A 21,996-nucleotide genomic window follows, 5' to 3' on the forward strand; every position below is an offset into this window, starting at 1 on the left:
GATGTTTTAATGAAGTGCAAGGATTAGTTAAGACAATGGTTAAATTATGTATTGATAACTTATTCAAAGATATAGAGGTTGGTCAAACTTAGAAACATTAGAAGTATAAGTTGTAACAAGGTTAACTGCTAAAAGTTCATTAGTGGGTGTCGAGCAAGCAATTGAAGCTAAGCAAATTCTCAGTTGAAGCTGAGTAAATTCTTAGTTGGAGCAGAGAAAAAGGAAATTCTAGTGTGTGTCAAGTGATCTTCAGGTGCCGAGTGAAGTTCAAGTGCCAAGAAAAGCATAAGGTGTCGAGCATTAGAAAATCTTAGTTGGTGCCGAGTGAACTTTATGTGCTAAGCATCAGTAAAACCACAATTGATGCTGAGAAACATAGTATCTATCAAACACTAGTATTTCAATAGTACTATGTTGTTGCATTATTTTAAATGATGAAGATTCACCAAATCCAAGCTGACAAAGTGGTTGCCTTGAATTTTGTGAACTAGTTGGAGGATAAGGATGATGTGTTGGTGGCACAAAATTCTATGTAAACCATTTTTGGGTGAATTCAAATAATTATTCAAGAAGTTTTTAGAGGAAACAAAATATGGGTTAAATAAAATGAATCCTACCTAATCCATACGAATTGAAATTAAAGGAAACAAGAATCAAGTGGGAAAGGAACTCCAAGACTTCTATTTAAGGAGTCATAGACTAGGAAGCAAATGTTGTTGATGCTGCTGCTGCTGAAGTGCTAAATTGAGAAGTGGTTGTAAGGGTGTCAAGGTGAAGACATCTAGGAGAAGGAAGAACACTAAGGATCTACTTCTACAAGTGGTCAAGAAGAGATGGTTGCACTGGTACATTGAACATGGAGACTCAAGGAGACTATGCTTGAAAGGAGGGCAAGCTATCAAGGGTTGTAGAGACTGAAAGCTAGGCAATGGTATGAGCTAAGATTTGCAAGTTAAGTTGTATGTTGTAATCAAGTCAAAGATTTCAAAATACTCTCTAACAATTGTATTAGTTATGGAAATCGTATAGACTTAGGTTGGTTTAATAGCCATTTGTAAATCCTTTAACAAGGTGGCATTCCAAGTGAATGTTCTAAAGTCCTCTAACCAGGCCCACTTCTAATAGGGTGGATAAATCCTCTAACAAGGTCACATTTAATAGTGTGTTGTAAGCCTTTAACTAGACACGCCTTTCATAGGGCATCACTTCAAAATAATGAAAATGGAGTAGCATGTTACTAATGGTTTTTCGCAAATTGGGTTTCCACATAAATCACTTTGTTATATGTTGCTTTTATGTGTTATGCTTGCATGTTGATTTATAGTAACTTGCTGATTAGGAAAGTTAATGCTTGGATGAATGAATGGTTGAATGGGCTCACTACACTTAGTGAAAATGTTTGAATTAGACATGTTGGACCTTGAATAATTGATTCACCCCCCTTCTCAGTTATTCTAAAGCATTTCTAACAATTGGTATTAGAGCCATTTGCTGATTTAGTTTCAAGGTACTAGAAGCAGGAAGATCAAGATGTCCAAGAGGGAAGTTCCCAAGTTTAACAAAGACAACTTTGCTACATGATAAAGTTTGATGAAATTGTACCTTAGATCAATAGGTGACTATGCACAAACATCAATTGGAACAGAACATGTAAACCTAGTTGGACCTCTTACTATAGATGATTTGACCAAAAGGGAGGAGCACAATCAAGCAATGTTGGAGATTGCCTCAACACTCAGCTATGTAGAATATGATGACATCAAAGATTGTGATACAGCATTCAAGATGTGGAAAGCCCTAAAAAATATCCATGAAGGATATTAGAATGTCCAGAGAGAAAAGACAGAAAGGCTCAGAGGAAAGTTTGATGACATGAAAATGGATGAAGGTGAAGATATTGTTCAATATGTTGCTAGACTAAAAGAAGTGGTAAGTGTAATAAGAAGTCTAGGTGGTCAATTGGAATAATAAATTGTTAACAACAAATACTCAAGAACTCTACTTCCTATCTATGCTATTAGAGTTTTAGTCATCCAAGAGCTCAGGTGTGTACAAGGGAACACACCAACCTTTGAAGGAATAGTGGGAAGACTTACTGCATTTGAGTTATCCAACTTTGGCAACTACAGACTTGAGAACCTTGAATCTACCTTCAAGGCCAAGATGCCAATAAAATACATTGAGAAGGAGACATTAAGAAAGAAGAGAAGAAAAGGAAAATATGCATCCAGTGATAATAGCAAAGATGAAGATGTGGAACAACTAGAAGCACTATTGGCTAGGAGATTCCATAGAGGCAAAGGAAAATTCAAAGGTAAGCTCCCTATCATATCTTTCAATTGCAATGAAGTAGGTCATATTGCTGCTAGATGTACATAGATGAAGAATTACAAAGAAGGAAACAAGTACAGGAACAAGAGAGAAGATGATAGCAGAGATTACAAAGAAAAAGACAAAAGATGTTACATTGTTGAAGAAGATTTTGATGATAATGATGATGAAGTAGTCTATGTGGGCATGAAGGATGAATCAGATAAAGATGAAGATGAAGCAACAACATTGGTTACCTATGTGAATAAGAATAGAAAGTGGATAATAGACAGTGGATGCTCACGTCACATGATAGGAGATAAAAGTAAGTTCATTACCTTTACTCAATATGATGAGAATAGTGTTAGATTTGGTAATGATGCTCCATGTCAAATCAGAGGAAAAGCCTCAATTAAAATCACAGAGAAAATTTCATGTGATAATGCATACTATGTTGAAGGATTGAACTAGAACTTGTTGAGTGTATCCCAGTTAGGCAATGTAGGCTGCAAAGTAGAGTTTGGAAACAAAAATGCCAAGATCTATGACACTGATGTAAATCTAATAGGAAAAGGTGAAAAAACTAGGAGTAACTTGTTTTACCTAGATATGGAAGATGTAACTTGTCTTTTTTTAGACTTTATGATGTATGGTTGTGGCATAAAAAAATGTATCATATTAACTTTGATAATTTGATTAGCATCAGCAAAAAGAATAAAGTGAAAGGGTTGCCCAAATTGAAGAAACCTAAAAACACAATGTGCAAACAATGTCAACTAGGGAAGATGACTAAGTCTAGCTTCAAAAGAAAAACATACACTTCCAAAGAAGTGCTAGAGCTAGTCCATACAAACTTATGTGGTCCAATAGAAGTGCAAAGCTACTGAGGAGATATATACATAATGCTATTTGTAGATGACTATTCAAGGATGATGCCTGCTATGTTTTTGAAGCAAAAATATAATAAATTTCAAATGTTTAAGTGGTATGTGGCCAGAGTTGAGAAGGAAACAAGGAGTCTAAAATGCCTAACATCAGATAGAGGAGGTGAGTTTACATCAAAAGAATTTGCGACATTCTGCAATGATAAAGGTATCAAAAGGCAAACATCAACACCAAGAACTCCACCATAGAATAGTATTTCTAAAAGAAGAAATAGATTAGTGATAGATTGTGTTAGAACCTTGATGATGGAGAAAAATGTTGCTATAAAGTACTAGAGAAAAGTTGTAAGTACTACTGTTTACATTCCCTTGACTAGAGTCCAAGTCAAGAAAGGTACAAATGCAACACCTTTTGAATTGTGGTATGGTGACTCACCTAATGTTAAACATTTCAAAGTCTTTGGTTGTAAATGCTATATTCTTAAAGACACTAGAAATGGTATGTTTGATGCAAAGAGTGATGAAGGCATATTACTTGGATAGTCCACTAGAAGTAAGGCATATAAGTGTTTGAATACTAACACTAATAAGATTGTGGAGAGTGCAAATGTAAATTTTGATAAGCATCCAAAAGTTTAGGTTGATGGAACTAAGAAATCAAAGAATTAAAGATCATTTGTATACTTCTACAAAGGAATGACTTTTGAAGATAGTGCTGCAAATAAAGTTGGGAATCAACAACAAATTTTAGTATCAGCTGAGTCAGAACTAGTGAATGTCGAGCTACATTCAAAAGCTGAGTTGCATAATGTAGAAAATGTACAATTTGAATTTGAAAATAGTATACATGAAAGAAATGATGAAGTACCAAATGAAGAAGGACAAAATGATTGAAGCTAAAGGATCAAACATGGAAAGAAGGATAAAACCAAGATTAGCCAAGTATGTGAGAAGACATCACCCTATAGATCAAATCATTGGTGATAAGGATGCTAGACCAATGACAAGGAATAGACTTAGAAATGAATCATGTTTGTTGAGAAAAGTTAAACCCAAAATAGTGAAGGATGCACTACAAGATGATGACTAGAATAAAGCTATGGAAGAGGAGATAGATCAAATTTAGAAGAACAAAACCTAGACCCTAGTTCCTAGACCAGCTAACAAGAATGTAATTGGTACCAAATGGGTGTTCAGGAAAAGACTTGGTGAGAATGGTGAGGTAACAAGAAACAAAGCCAGACTAGTTTGCAAAGGATATGCACAAGAAGAAGGAGTAAGAAGACTGCTTGCATATGTTGCACACAAAGGTTTCAAATTCTACTAGATGGATGTCAAGTCTTCTTTTCTAGAATGGTATATACTAGAAGAGGAAGTCTATAGAACAACCTAAGGGTTTTGTTGATGACAAAAATAAGGATATGGTCTGCAAATTGCAATAAGCACTTTATGGTTTGAAGCAAGAACCTAGAGCATGGTATGAGAGACTACACAAATATCTTGTGAAGATTGGATTTGAGAGAATAGATGACAACAACAACTTGTATATCAAGGCTGAAAAAGGTAAAGACATTTGATATCAAAAATCTTTGTTGATGATATAATATTTGGAGGAAAATATATTCTATGAAAAGATTTTGCTGATCAAATGAAGCATGAATTTGAGATGGCAGTGTTTGGAGAAATCAAATTCTTTGTTGTATTAGAAGTACATCAATTGAAGCATGGCATATTTGTGACTCAATCCAAATTCATCAAGGAGATACTCAGGACAGTTAGACTAGAGGACTCAAAACCATTCAACACACCAATGGCAACTGGACATAAGCTATTAAAGGTTGATGAGTTTGTTGAAGTGAATCAGACATTGTATAGATCAATGATTGGAAAGTTGTAGTATGTTGTACATAGTAGGCCAGACATTGCATTAGTTATTGGAATAGTGGCAAGATTTTCTACAAATCCAAGAGAAAATCACCTGATGGTAGTAAAGAGAAAATTGAGGTACCTAAAAGGAACTAATAACTTTGGTTTGTATTACAAGAGAAGTGAAAAGTTTGAGCTAAGAGCCTACACTGATGTAGATTGGGGAGGTAACATTGATGACAGAAAAAGCACCAGTGGAGGAACACTTTTATGGGGAAAAGATTGATTACATGGACCAACAAAAAGCAAAGTTTTACCTCATAGTCCACTATAGAAGTTGAATATGTTGCAGCTGCTATCAACTGCACCAATATTGTATGGATCAAACATTTGTTGCAAGGTGTGAAGGAAGAGGTGAATAAGCCTATGATAACTTTTTTGATAATACGAGTGCTATCAACATATCAAAGAATCCTATAATGCAAGCTAAAACCAAGCATATTACAATCAAGTATCATTATGTAAGAGAATTGGTGGAAGACAAACAAGTGAAGATGGAATATGTAAGCTCAAAGGAAAAAATTATTGACATCTTTACAAAAGCAATACCTAAAGATGCTTTTGAGTATCTTAGAGGTAAGTTAGGGGTTATACCCCTAGCCAAGGCTACTTAAGAATAAGAAAGACTTCCCTACATCAAATGAGCTAAGTGTTGAAGATTTTACACATTGATGTAGAGGATGTTTTCTTTAGGATTCATGCCTAAAGTAATCAAAGTGTAGAAGTGACAAATAAGTCAGAAGCAAAGTGATAGAGGGAGAAATTGAATGAACCTACAAATGCTACACTTGTATATTAAAGATGCTAAAATAGTATGTCTTTGGCATTGATGTCAAAGAGGGAGAAGTAAACTTGAAACTAATCAACAACATGAGGGAGAAAGTGTAGAAACTGATCAAATTAAGATAGAGGGAGAAGTAGACAGAAATGATCAATAGTTGACAAGATAAGATGAAGAAGCTGAACATAAATATAATGAGTAATGCATACAGAGGGAGAAAAGAAATGAAGAGGATGTAATAGCTAAGACGGAGAAGTAGAAATGAAGCAATTAGTATAGTAGAGGGAGATGTGAGACACAATTTACTTTTTGGCATTTGACTTACTATTCTAACCTAGTTAGCAGTTGCTTAAATAGTTTAGTCTAATGGTTGATCAGTTTGGTTAGCCATCAATGCCAAAGAGGGAGAATGTTGGAAATTTGATTGAAAAGATCATTGTGAGAAGAAGACTAAAGACCAAAGAGGGAGAATCTTATTTATAGAATGTTTTCAATCATTTGTTTTGTCATTGATGTCAAACCTACTATTTATAGGAATGAAATTTTCTTATAAGATCCAAGTACTATCACTTAGTTGATTGATGAAGAGGATTTGATCAACAAGATGTAACAAGAGTAACTAAGGGAAAGGTTGAGTTATGATGTTGTAATGAAGTGCAAGGATTAGTTAAGACAATGGTTAAATGATGCATTAATAACTTAGTCAAAGATATAGAGGTTGGTCACACTTAGAAACATTAGAAGTATAAGTTTTAACAAGGTTGACTACAAAGCTTAAACTAAGTTCATTAGTGGGTGCCGAGCAAGCTAGTTGAAGTAGAGAAAATTCTCAGTTGAAGCTAAGAAAATTTTCAATTGGAGCTGAGAAAAAGGAAATTTTAGTGTGTTCCAAGTGATCTTTAGGTGCTGAGTGAAGTTCAAGTGTAGAGAAAAGTATCAGGTGCTGAGTATTAGAAAACCTTAGTTGGTGCCGAGTGAACTTCATGTGCTGAGCAACAGTAAAAACACAGTTGGTGCCAAACACCAGTATTTCAATAGTGCCGAGCTACTACATTATTTTAAATGACAAAGATTCACCAAATCTAAGTTGACAAAGTGGTTGCCTTGAATTTTGTGAACTAGTTGGAGGATAAGGATGATGAGCTGGTGGCATAGAATTCCATGTAAACCATTTTTGGGTGAATTCAAAGGATTATTAAAAAAGTTTCTAGAGGAAACAAAGTATGGGTTAGATATAATGAATCCTACCTAATCCATATGAATTGAAATTAAAGGAAGGAAGAATCGAGTGGGAAAGGAACTCCAAGACTTCTATTTAAGGAGTCATAGACCAAGAAGCAAATGTTGCTAATGCTACTACTGCTGAAGTGCTAAATTAAGAAGTGGTTGTAAGGGTGTCAAGGCAAAGGCATTTAGGAAAAGGAAGAGCACAGAGGCTCTGCTTCTACAAGTGGTCAAGAAGAGATGGTTGCACTAGTACATTGAGAATGGAGACTCAAGGAGACTAAGCTTGAAAGGAGTGCAAGCTATCAAGGGTTGCAGATACTAAAAGCCAAACAATGGTATGAGCAGAGAAGTGATCTGAGATCTGCAAGTTAAGTTGTATGTTGTAATCAGGTCAAATATTTTTTAATAATCTCTAACAATTGTATTAGATATGGAAATCCTTTGGACTTAGGTTGGTTTAATAGTAATTTGCAAATCCTTTAATAGGGTGGCATTCCAAGTAAATGTTCTAAAATCCTCTAACCAGGCCCACTTCTAATATGGTGGATAAATCCTCTAACAAGGTCTCATTTAATAGTGTGTTGTAAGCCTTTAACAGGGTAGGCCTTTCATAGGGAATCACTTTAGAAGAGTGAGAATTGAGTAGCATGTTACTGGTGGTTTTTCCCAAATTGGGTTTCCATGTAAATCACTGTGTTATGTGTTGATCTTTTATGTGTTATGCTTGCATGTTGATTTACAGTAACTTGCTAATTAGGAAAGTTAATGCTTGGATGAATGAATGGTTGAATGGGCTCACTAAACTTAGTGAAAAAGTTTGAATTGGATATGTTGGACCTTGAATAACTAATTCAGCCCACACCAATTATTCTAAAGCATTTCTAATAGAATTCCCTTCTATAAAAATATAGAAATAAGGGAGAAACAACAACTTCAAGTCATTTTGTCTCATGGGAAGAGTCTTAGACTCTTAGACTATCATCAAATTTAGTATCAATTACTTTTTTTTCCTTTTCATTTGATAGGCCTCTACTTGGTAAGAAAAATAATATTTTAATTCGGCTACATTTATCCTATTTAAGAAATAAAGTTCAAACTTAAAAATCATATCAAATAATTACAAATTGAAATATATTAAACAAAACATATATGATTAAAATCATTTTCCAAGTGTCACATTATACATACTCTGATGTGTGATGGATGTCTTATGATATGACTAAAGATTCAGTCAGCTTTTTTAGGATGTTGAAGTTTGCTTCATTTGGTGTTTTAACATTTGTTATGTTATAGTAGATGACCTTTAACTTTGTGAGACTTCTATATTTGGAAGATTTACTTGAAAGAAATGCTACATCCAATAGTTCATTCAAATTTTCCACTAGTTTGATGCAATTCAAAATGCCTTTAGGAATTGAATCCTGATGAAACTTGATGACGTAGAGAGCAAAACTAAGAACCTTCAAATGGGCTTCCGACTCTTAAAATCAACCAGCTAGCTATCAAATATTTAACCTTATTACAAGGCTTCAGCACACTCCAATCCTCCAATGGATCAAAGAAACACACTTTTCAACTTCACCAAGAATCCAAGGACAAAGAACCAATCTCCCATAACTAGGTCAATACTAGGAAAACACCCTAGAAGTTTGTCTGAAGGGTTATAAGAGGTTAAATGATCTTAAGGAACCTATTTACCATAGACTAGACCACTAGTTTAAATCATAGGCTTGCACAAAGCCTCAAATCTCGATTTGGCCTAGTAGCCCTATGAGCCCCTTTTAGCCCTCCTAAAATGGCTTTTTGGATCTAACTTCACAAAGTTACAAGAAAGACCCAAAAAAATTAGATTTTTTAATAGCCTTTTCAAAGTTACTTCAAAACCCAAAGCATCAAGTTCTAGCCCCACTCCAACATTCCCTTTCCTTCACAAAGCAATATAGACCTAAGTGATCAAGTTAGGCTTGGTTTACAAAGAAACTATAGGAAACAAGGTCATGGAAACAAAATAAATGCTCAAGAATGATCAAAAACACTAAAATAACTCATTTCAAAAATTCTCAACACTTCACCATGTCCCAAATTCTTGCCATTCACAAATCAACACACTACAAGAGGTCAAATCCTTCATGGTACTTAACCTAGAGTTTGATTGGAAAAATCACAAAACACATCCTCCAATTTTGAAACCATGGGATATTCAAAAGGACCATACTAACTACCATTTCCAAAGTGTGCATGAAATTCCAACTAAGGAAATTGCAATTACAGGCCCATCTTTCCTATGTGCACCAAAATGTTGTCCTAAAAACCTAGTTTCACTAAAAATACAATAACTTGAGTTAGAAAACATGTGGAATGATGAGACCAAAAGAAAAAGAAATCTGATTCAAAGATCTATCTCAAACACCCATCAGATCTTGTTTGATAGTTTGTACAGTTCATTTAGTGTGAAGACAACATTGCATCTTCTTCCAATCTATACATTAATGCCCTCCAGACCTCAAAAATGAGGTATATATATATATATATATATATATATATATATATATATATATATATATATATATATATATATATATATCCTATCTATTTTAATGGTTACAAACAATATTTTAATAGTTATAACCCTTTTCCCACTAAGTTGCAAATTCGAGCAACTTTTATGACTTTCAATAATGCAACTTTGCACAAAAATTGCAATTTTTACATTTTTTACTTGATTCCACTTCTAGGACTTGGAAAAGGTTCCAACATACCTAAAACCAACTAAAAAAACCTAATCCTAGGCTTTCTTGACCAAAAACATTTAATAAAACCCAAATTTTCCTAATGAGCATCTTTTGTTTATGAATTGCATAAAGTGCCTTAAGCATACAAAATGGTGTCTTTCTTTGACAACCATGGATTCTTCATCCAAGGTTTATTTATTCTAGCCTAAATAGGTAAAAAGAAACATGAAAACTAAAATATAAACCAATTTCATTGGTGCTCTGCACCATACTCCCTAGGTGAAAAGAAACTCAAGTCTCCTGAGTGTAAATGTCCTCAAGTCTGCTCCCAATCTTGATGATGTCATTCTATGAAAGTAAACTTGCATCCTCTATTAGTTTATCTTCATAATATCATTTCCTCCTTTTCTTTTGTGTATTCCTTTTTCCAAAAATGGCTTCAATGGTAGGTTTAGGCACATGTGGTAGTTCTTGTAGTAAATCTAATTCTTCTTGAGCTGCTGCACTACATCAACTTCCCCATTATCCTTTGGAGCCTTGAATGCATAGATATTTTCCACATTAAAGATAGGAGAGATCCATAAATTAGTAAGTAATTCAATGTGATAGGCATTGTTGCCACATTTCTTCACAATTTTGAATGGTCCTCTCTTCTTCATCATTAACTTAGTATACTTCTCCCCTTGCATTCTCTCCTTCCTTAGGTGAATCATTACTAGATCCCCTACCTAAAAATGTAAGTCCCTTCTCTTCTTATCAACATGTTCCTTGCACTTGCTTGCTGAAAGGTCCAACTTATCCTTAACTTCTTTATGGATATCATTCATAACCTCTACAAAACCTTCTGCTTGTGCACTCCTCTTGTGACTTTCTCCCAAGTCTCTCAACTCCCAAAATCCTCTTGGATGGACTCCATATACAATCTAAAATGGAGTTAAACCTATAATTCTATTCACTAAATCATTATATGAGAATTCAAGATGTGGAAGAACAACAACACAAGCAACTCCATGTTCTTTGGTTAGACATCTCAGTAGGTTAGCCAATGACCCATTGATAACTTTAGTTTGGCCATCTGATTGGGGATGGTATGCTAAAGAAAATGATAGTTGTGTGCCGAACCTCTTCCATAATGTTCTCCAGAAATGTCCAAAAAATTTAGAATCCCAATCTAACACAATGTTCAATGGTAATCCATGGAGTCTAACAACTTCCTTAAAGAAGATACCTACTATATAAGAAGCATCATGAGTTTTTTTACAAGGTAGAAAGTGAACCATCTTAGAGAACCTGTCAGCAACAATAATATGCTATCAAATCCACTTTTAGTCCTAGGTAACCCTATGACAAGGTCCATGTTGATGGAGTCCCATGGCTTAGTGGGTATAGGTAAAAGAGTATATAGTCCAACATTTGATGATCTCCCTTCAGCCTTTTGACAAATAATGTAGCATTTTACAAACTTCCTAATATTTGCCTACATCTTTAACCAATAGAAAAATCTTCTAACCTACTCTAAAGTCTTATTAATTCCAAAGTGTCTTGCAAGACTCTCACAATGTTTCTCTTTGACAATGTTCTCCCTAACTAATCCTTTAGGTACACAAAGTTGATTACCTTTGAATAATAATCCATTTTGTAATATAAACTAAGAAAGATCAGTATGATACCTTTCATTCATTGTTTGAAAAACCTCATATGCCTCCTTGAAGTCTTCATCTACTACACACATGTTCTTCATGGTTTCAATACCAATACTACTCACTTGAATTTCTTTTGTTGTCAAATTCCTCCTACTAAGGGAATTTTTAACTTTGTTTGCTATCCCCTTCTTTTGTTTTATGGAGAAAGTGTAAGCATGGATGAACTACATCTACTTCATGTGCCCGTGGTTCAAATTTTCTTATCTATTCAAGAAGCTAAGAGCATGATTATCAGTAAAAATGATAAATTTGTGGGCAAGAGATAATGCCTCCACTTTCTCAAGGACTAAAAAAAACCATACATTTCTAAATCATAAGTTGAAAACTTTTGTTTAGCTTCATTTAGCTTTTCAATAAAGAAGGCTATAGGCCTCCTTTCTTGACTTACCACTCCTATTTCCTTGTTACTAGCATCACACTCCACTGTGAACACCTTGCAAAAATTAGGCAATGCTAAGATTGTTTGCTCTGCAACTCTCCTCTTAAGATATGAAAATGACTTATCTACCTCATTAGTCCATACAAATTTACATTTTCTCCCCCCTTTTATAGTATCAATCATGGGGGCACAAGCACTACTAAAGTTCTTGAAAATTTTTCTATAAAAACTTGCAAGACCATGAAAACCTTTTAGCTGAGTGGTTGTCCTATATGTAGGCCAATTCAGAATTGCTTCTACCTTGGTTGGATCCATCTTTAACTAATTTTTGGAAATGATGAAACCAAGGAACACCAACTCTTCTTGAAAAAATGAACACTTCTTCAAATTTATCTTCAATTGCTCCTTATGTAACTTTTCAAGGACTAACTCCAAATGCCTTAGGTGCGCCTGCCTACTCTTGCTAAAAACAAGAATGTCATCCAGATAAACAACACAAAATCTATTAATAAAAGGCTTTAAGACTTCATTCATAAGTCTCATAAATGTGATAGGTACATTAGATAGCCCAAATGGCATCATAGACCATTCATATAGTCCCTCATTTGTCTTGAAGGCTATTTTCCATTCATCACCTTCCCTTATCCTGATTTGATGGTAACCACTCTTTAAGTCCATCTTTGAATAGTGACTTGCACCTGTGAGACAATCCAAAAGATCTTGAATTCATGACATGGGGAACCTATATTTGATAGTTATCTTGTTAATGGATCTAGAATCTATACATAGGCTCCATGTACCTTCCTTTTTAGGAGCTAGTACAATAGGTACAACACAAGGACTAACACTCTTCCTTATGAAGCCCTTAGCCAACAATTCTTCAATTTGTCTTGCTAATTTTGCATTTTGTTTAGGGGTAAGCTTGTAGGCTACCTTATTAGGTAATGAAGCACCAGGTATCAAGTCTATAAAATGGCTTATCTCCCTTTTTGGTGGCAAACATTCTAGTTCCCTACTTGCAACAACACTCTTATATTGTTCCAACAACTTGACCTCTCTAGGTTCTACTTGATGTTCCATGCTCTTGGCTTGGGGCATAACTTTAACTTCTTTCTTAGGTTTGACCATGATGAAAAAACATGGTATTTTCTCCTCTTTAATGGTTTGCAAAAAATCTTTACCTCCTACCATCATGACACTAGTCACCCTATGGCTTCCATCATTAGGGAGTGGCCTCATAGTATAGGTTTCTCCACCCTTGGTTATGCTATAAATGTTTTGTTTCCCATCATGCCTAGCATCTACATCATACTACCAAGGCCTCCTTAAAAGTTAATGGCAAGCATCCATTTCAGTCACATCACATAAAATTTTATCTTCATACTCCCAATCTAGAATTCTACCCATACTTGTTCCCTAATCAAGGAATGCTACTCCTTGTTCAACTAAGACACTCAATGGGAGTAAGGATGAGGTATTGTTTGCAATCCTAACTTTTTTACCATCTCCTTAGATGAAAAATTATCAGTTGAACCAGCATCAACAATAACTTTACAAAATTTACCGCTTACCTTGCATGTGGTTCTAAAAAATGACCTTCTTTGTGGTGGCTCCTTATCAGTGGGTACCTTCAAGATAGTTATTTTCAGCATGAGGCACTCTCCTATCTTTGGATCTGTTTTCTTAGCATGAGAACTTGTACTTTGTACATCTTCATCTTGTAGCAAATTAATTCTTCTTTCACTTAGGCTGCTCACTGATCCTTGCTTCTCTAGACACCTAAAAGATTGGTGACCCCCTTGATTGCAATTGTGACACCTTCTTATTAAAAAAATTATTCCCTTTCCACCAAATCTACATCTTTTATTAGGTCTCCTTCCTCTAAAGGAACCTCTACTATTGCTATAATTCTCAGCCCCTTGATTGCTGCTAGCTTCCCCTTAGTTTCTTGGGTAGTTTCCTCAATCTTGACCTTTTCTTTTTTGTTTTTCCTCAATCCTGAGAGCAGGCTGATAACATTTGTGGATTGATTCTAATGTCCCAAGGTTAGTTCATCTTGTATAGTATATCTAAGCCCAATAATATACCATGCGAGCTTTTTCTTTTTAATATCTTACAACTTAGCTCTAAGAGACAAAGTATGAAATTCTTGAGTATAAGCACTTACATCCATGTCCTTTTTCTTGAGATTATGCAGCCATTTGTAGAGCATCACTTCATAGTCTGCTAGAAAAAATTGCTTCATGATTTATGACATCATCCTCTTCCATGTGGAAATTGGTTACTTCTCCTTTTCTACCCTTTCATTTTGGAGAAAGTTCCACCAACTTAGAGCTTGTCCCTTCAACTTGGATTTTTCCACTTCCACCCTCTTATTTGCAGGTATCTCCTCTGCTTCAAAATGGTTTTCAAGAGCCTCCAACCATTCCATGCATGCCTTGGGTTCTAGCTTTCCATCAAACATAGGTAAATCCCCTTTGTATTTTCTTCCTACCCTTTGTAGAGCTGCTACCATGATCTTATATTCTTCAAGCATGTTAGGTAATTTATCTCCTTCTCCTTCTTCTCCTTCTTCTTCAAATTCCTCATGGTCTCCTCTCTGTACTTGCCCTTTCAACTTATCAATTTCTCTTCTTATTGCTCTATTTTCCTCTCTGACTATCCTGCTCTCATCCATTTGTTCTTTCACTATTTTTTCCAACTCAATGTTGGTTATCCTCAAAGGGATATCTTCTTTGTGTACCATTTTTCTTTCCTAAAAGATACTTAGTGGCTCTGATACCACCTGATGCAGAGAGCACAACTAAGAAGCTTCAAATGGGCTTCCCACTCTTGAAATCAACCAACTACCTATCAAATATTTAACCTTTCTCCAACTTCACCAAGAATCCAAGGACAAAGAACCAAACTTGCCCACTTTATGGGGTTTGCACCAATCTCCCAGAAGTAGGTCAATACTAGGAAAAAAACCTATAAGTTTTTCCCAAGGGTTATAAGAGGTTAAATTATCTTAGGTCACCTATTTACCATAGACTATACCACTGGTTTGAATCATACACTTGCACAAAGCCTCAAACCCCGATTTGGCCTAGTAGCCCTGTGAGCCCCTTTTAGCCCTCCTAAAATGGATTTTTTGGATCTAACTTCACAAAATTTCAAAAAAGAACCAAAATAAATTATGATTTTGAATACCATTTTCAAAGTTACTTCAAACCCCAAAGCATCAAGTTCTAGTCCTACTCCAACATTCCCTTTCCTTCACAAAGCAACATAGACCTAAGTGATCAAGTTAGGCTTGGTTTACAAAGAAACTAGTAAGAAATAGGGACATGGAAATGAAATAAATACTCAAGAATTATTAGAAAAACTAAAATAACTTATTTCCAAATGCTCAACCCTTCACCAAGTCCCAAACTCCTACCATTCACAAATCAACACACTACAAGAGGTCAAATCCTTCATGGTACTTGACCTAGGCCTTGATTGGAAAAAATCACAAAACACATCCTCCAATTTTAAAATGCTAGAATATTCAAAAGGACCCTACTAACTACCATTTCCCAAGATGTCATGAAATTGCAATTAGAGGCCCATTTTTCCTGTGTGCACCAAAATGTTGTCCTAAAAACCTAGTTTCACTAAAAATGCAATAAGTTGAGTTAAAAAACTTGTAGCATGATGAGACCAGAAGCAAAAGAAATATGATTCAAAGCTCTATATCAAAAATTCATCATATCTAGTCTAATAGTCTATATAGTTCATGCAACATGCAAATAACAGTAAAAATGACTCCAAAACTAAATTTCTTTCTTTGCAACTTCTTTGAATCTGTACATTAATGCCCTCTAGACCTCAAAAATGAGGTATATATATATATATATATATATATATATATATATATATATATATATCCTATGCCTATTTTAATGGTTACAATGAATATTTTAATAGTTATAAAACCTTTTCCTAGTAAGCTGCAAATTTGATCAACTTTTACAACTTTCAACAGTGCAACGTTGCACAAAAAGTGTATTTTTTACATTTTTCACTTGATTCCACCTCTAGGAATTGGAAAAGAATCCAAAATACATAAAACAAACTAAAAACAACTAGTCCTAGGATTTATTGACCAAAAACATTAAAAAACCCAAATTTACCTAATAAGCAACTTTTGCTTATAAATTGCATAAAGTGCCTTAAGCATACAAAATGGTGTCTTTCTTTGAAAACCATGGAATTCTCATCCAAGGTTTGTTTATTATAGCCTAAGTAGGTAAAAAAAAAGATGAAAAAAAAAATATAAACCAAGTTCCCTGGTGCTTTATAACACTTGACTACTTCAGACACCATTTTGGTCTCCGACTCTTTTTGGTAAGCTTCCCTGCCAATGAATATCACTGATGAATTACTAGAGCAAGGAGTAGGAAAACCAAGACTTATCATTAATTTTTCTCTATCATCCATATTTGTGAGTTTTCTCCTAATTGAGTTCAAATATTCCTCTCCTTCCCTTATACTTTGACATTTTTGAATGATAGTTGATGTCTTTACTGATACACTAACATGGTCATGAACTCCTTGGCTGACCAAATACCTATCACTATGTGTGTTGATTATGTGTATAATCTATCTTGCAGTCTTCTCAAGCTTAAAAAGGTCCTTGTTCTTCTCAATCTGCTCTTTGGTACTCCCATAAACAACTCAAAAACTTTGATGCAATTCAAACCAATCACACAACCTATCGCTATTTTCCATAATTTCCCCCCAAATTTTTTCTTTAATTAGCTTGATTGACTTTTAATTTTTTCATGTGACTCAGAAAAATTGTTCTCTAAGGTTTTGATTGTTTTATTAGCCTTTTGTACCTCTTGCACCATTTGTGACAACTAATTTTTAGTTCGTTTCTTTATTTCCTTTGCTTTCTCTTCCCATTATTTTGCTTTTTCCTTCTCATTGTCCAATTCCTTATTTATGTTACTAATTGTATGTCCAGTAGACTCCAACTTTATGAAAGTATCTACTATAGATGGTCTTTCATTGTCAAGTTTTTTATTTGTTTCTTGTAATTTTTCCTCGAGTTCTTTGAGTTTTTCATCGACTTCCATATTAACATGGTTTAGAGTATCACTGAGTTTCTTACTGCTTTGTTCCAATTATTCCTTCGAAATCTTGAGTTGTGCTTCTCTCTCCACATTTACATCAGATAGCTTTTTATTGCTTTCTTCCAATTGTCCCTTTAGAATTTTTATTTCTACCTCCATATTTTTTGGCTGAGGCTGTGCACTTGGTCCTTGAAAGGAAGCACTTGTAATCCTTTTCTCGATTTTTGTGCACCTGCTATCTGTTGCTTTCTCCTTTTCCTTTGTATTTGTTAGGTCTACTTTTAACTTTTCAATTACCTTCTCTAGCCCTTTTTTCTCTCTCTCCACCTTGAACAGTGAACTCTAGACCACACAGTTGGTCTTTTTTGCTACATTAACTTTGTCCACATTTTGTACTTTGGAGAAATCCATAGATACTGTGCTACCATGAAAATCTAATGTATTTATGTCACTCTCTTGTGGATTATTATCTAGCTATGGGGGATAAAAAATCATAAACTCCATCATTTCTTTATTGGTATTATATGTTGGAAATATCCTACTCAATGCAAGTTTTTGAGATCAAACCACCACAAGAACATCCTTCTTAAAAGCCTTGTTATTTTTCTATTCATCTTTGTGGTTTCTTGAAATTTTGATACATAATTATTGAATTCAAAATTTGGGTCTACTGATACAATTTGATGCTTGAAAGGTGAAAGAGCACTTGCAACATTGTACTTGTCTCCACCAATTCCTGAGGTTGTAATAATTGAATTTTGAGGATTATCAATAATAATTACATCACCCCTTCCTAATCCTACCCCATTGCCACTAATAAGTAGTGTTTTTGGATTCTTTTGAAGGTTTTGTGTTGAGGGAGTTGAGACTGACATTTTATTAGTATTAGTATCTGAAACCTTTTGCTTCTTTGCATAGTGACCTTCAACTCTAGGGGCAACGATCTTGTCAAATTTCTGTTGCATCGTACCTTTTCCAAAGGAAGAAACTTGGGAGGTTATATATCCACCTGGGACAAAAAATTGATTAGGTTCACCATTTTTTGAACCTAATGGATCATCTAACTCATCTCCAACGTTTATTTTATGACCACATTTTTGTACATCTAGTATTGGGAGTGGATACCAATTTTCTTGACCTATTATGCCCAGCCCACCATCACTTGGATAACCCATTTTTTCTATCATATTTTCCCCTATGCCATATTTTTCCCTTGTCTGCTAATTAACTACAACATATTATCCATTTGATATTGAATCAAATATACCACTACTTGGAGCAATGGATTCAGTGGAACCAGTGGTAGTGCCTATGGCTATGGATGAAGGATCCTTACAAACCTCATACTCATTGCCTTCATTAGCTGCATCACATTGTGCTACTGCTGCATCTAGATGCTCATTATCCCATAGTTTTCTAAATGTTTCATCCTCAACAAAGTCTTTAAAATCTATAGAGGTGTTTTGTTAGCTGAGATTCTTCTTCATCTCCCAAAAATGCATTAATTTTTTATCAGCACCACTTTGCAGCCGCACAATCATGATTTATGGTGTTTGGAAGACTTTTTTACTTGGATGATTCATTTTTTATTAGAAATTGTAGGATCTCATGGGATACACTTTTTCTTTCTACCTCTACAATTCTTTAATTTGTGTTGACAATTCATGTATTGAAATATTTTTTCACTAGAGCATTTTTCCATCTCTATTTTGACCTCTTCCCATGAGTCCATATTTTAAATCTTCTAATCAATGACACATTCTCATGTTGACATTTTCTTGCGGAGTTCCCATTCTATACAAGCTTTGTACCAATTATGTTTAGTGGGTCATACTAATAGTGCCTGGAAACATCAAATTTAAAAATGGTGAACAATTATTGTACCACATTTAATGCTCTCCTCTTAAATGTGAACCCTCTGCATCTGACAGGCAAGGAAGGAAAAATGGTTTTCTTTTGCTAACCATGAAACAATACATTTGTGCTTTCCATCTGCCATACATATTCAAACACAAATACCCTCTCTATCACATCTATAGGAAGTTTTTAGGGTTCTACAACTAAACTATAAAATTTTAATATAGTACACTCTTCCATAAAGTACTAGTCAACCAATTGAATTTGACTTCTTAGTTGAATTAATCATTTACAAGATACAGGCAATCTAGGCATTGAAGTGCCTGTAATTTTATGATAAAGTAGTACCAAAAATAAGTCTACAAAGTGGTTGTAGTTCCCTTACAGATCACCCATCCTAATAATAGTTGTCCATTCAAATATTGGTTTACAAAAATTAAGCTAAAACATGTTTGTTTCAAAAATTTGATGATGCTTTGATAATAGAAGATAACACAAGTAGGTCATGTATCTAAATGTCTTCTATGACAGTGAGTCTACCCCTCTTTTAATCATCAACAATTGTTCATTCATGTGATGCATAATGTGACCAATATAATTATATCTTATAGGTTTTTTTAGACAATAAATATTAAAAATCATTTCCAAAATGCTGGCACCCACTTTCTTGTTACTTTCTAAACTTAAACACATTGATAGCTGAGATACAATATCTTGAACCCACTACAAAAAAATCCATTTCATAAGGAGGTTTATGATCATGAGGCAGATTGAATGCGTCTACTAATCCTCTGATATAATAATGTTTTTAGTCCAAACCTAACTTGTCATATGTTTCTACCAGTTTTTCCAGCTCAATGTGGGTTGTATTTTGTTCTTAAAACCCTAGGTCCAATAGTCTACCAAATTCACTTTGCATGATAGACAAATTTACCTCCTATGTTTTTTGATTTACAATTGCCTTTCTATTTTCATCACAATTTTTAGCACAAACTATTATAAATTCTGGACAACAGAATACTTGAGGGAACCCCAGGCAGGCAATTCCACCAGTCCACATTGCAACTTTGTTTACAATAGTCCCTATCATGGTGTTCGATTTAATATATTTTGATTCTTTTTGTGGATCATTCCACTTATCTTTAATTTCATATCTAATTTCCTTAGTACACCTTCCACATATAACAAGATCCAAAATATCATGGAATTGATTAGTAAAACCTAGTGTTTCAACAAGTTTGTACATGTCAAAAACTAGTTTCTGGGTCCCCTGTATTTTCTTTTGGGTTGCAGTTCCACTGCTAGTGTGACTCCTTTTGTATGTTTTCATCATTACTAAAAAATTTATAGAACTATACACAAAAAAAAATTACAATTTTAGACATGAATAATATTTAAACCCTAAATTGTATTTGTAATTTTTTACTTTTCAAGATAAATAGCTCCTAAAAAGTAAATAATTTAGTCTTACAATGCATGATAAATTGGAAATTAAACCATGAATTTTACAGCCAACTCTAGTTACTTGACTATTAGTAAAAAATGTGTTTAGGAATCAGGATCTTATTTCTTACCCAAAAAGTTGAAACTGTAGTTGATAACTATTTTCTGAGATGTTGCAAGTTGTCAAAGAAGACAAGGTTTTTGATGCTCCTAGCTCCAATGCTTTTACTCAATCTTGTTCCTTGGATTGATAATTTGTGCACATAGAAAAAATCCAATTTTGAATAATGAAAACTAAACCTTACGGTATGCATAAAATAAAATTACTCAAGCATGTGTTCGATATTAATTCTAATGTACATTGTATAGTGGACAACTGCTATCATAATTATTCGTGAAACCATAAATGTACAACCATTATACTATAATTTAGGATTAAAACTAATAGTTATTTCTAATTTATGAAGACTTCTTTCTAAAAGACTTCTTTTTAGGGGAAATTTTGAAACAAAATTGAAGGTAGCCAAATTTGGCCCTTAATAAATCTTGAGCCATCAATCTTTGATGCTCCAAAAATGTTACTTGTTGATCTTTATATGTCTCATTACTACACCATGTGTTGGAAATCTGATTGAAAAGATCATTTCTGAAGAAGAGAGATTGTTTGCAAATAGGTAGATTGTTGATTTAAAGAATGTTTTCAATCATTTTTTTGTCACTAATGTCAAGCATGCTATTTGTTGGAATGAAAATTGCTTATAAGATCCAATTATTATCACTTAGTTGATTGGTGAAGAGAATTTAACCAATAAGATGTAACAAAAGCACCTAAAGAAAAGGTTGAGTTATGGTTTTGTAATGAAGTACAAGGATCAGTTAAGACAATGATAAAATGATATATTGACAATACACTTGAAGATACAAAGGTTGGACACACTTAGAAACTCTAGAAGGATAAGTTGTAACAAAGTTGTTTGTAAAGCTTGTCTAAGTTCATTAGTGGGTGCCAAGAAAGCTAGTTCATGCTGAGAAATTTTTTAGTTAGTGCTGAGTAAATGCAAAATCTAGTGTGTGTCGAGTGAAACAAAAGGAGCCAAGAAAGTTTAGGTGTCAAGAAAAGTAATAGGTGTTGAGCATCAAAAAACTTAGTTGATGCTGAATGAATCCATAATAGGTGCTGAGCATCAATAAAACATAGTTGGTGCAGAGTATCACAGTATGTGCCGAGCACCATAATTTCAATAGTGCCAAGCTATTGCATTATTTGAAAAGTCAAAGTTTCGCCAGATCTGAGCTGACAAGTCTATTAGCTTGAATTTTGTGAACCAAATGGAGGATAATGATGATGAGCTAGAGGCATAGGATTTTAGGTAAACCATTTTTAGGCAAATTTAGGAGGATTTTTCATGATGTTTCTAGAAGGAACAAGATATGGGGTAGATTCATTGAATCCTACCTAATCCATTCAATCTAAAATTAAAATCAAGAAGTTTAAGAGTGGGAAAAGTATTTGAAACTTCTATTTAAGGAGTCATAGGCTAAGAAGCAAGTGATCCTAGGTTTCCAAATTGTAAAGTTGTTGAAGGGTGTCAAGGAGAAGGCATCAAGGAGGAAGGAATAGAGTACAGAGACTCTGCTTTGATAAGTGGTCA

At 34.3% G+C, this 21,996-nt stretch overlaps 1 pseudogene; it reads right to left on the reverse strand.

Annotated features, from left to right (window-relative positions):
- Positions 1-14,619, reverse strand: part of LOC149557536 (polyadenylate-binding protein 2-like) — a 46,474-nt pseudogene extending 31,855 nt beyond the window's left edge.
- Between the last annotated feature and the right edge of the window lie 7,377 nt (positions 14,620-21,996).

Source organism: Cupressus sempervirens, chromosome 5, assembly GCF_028749045.1.
Source record: "Cupressus sempervirens isolate cs-2001-9-10 chromosome 5, ASM2874904v1, whole genome shotgun sequence".
Taxonomy (NCBI): Eukaryota; Viridiplantae; Streptophyta; class Pinopsida; order Cupressales; family Cupressaceae; genus Cupressus; species Cupressus sempervirens.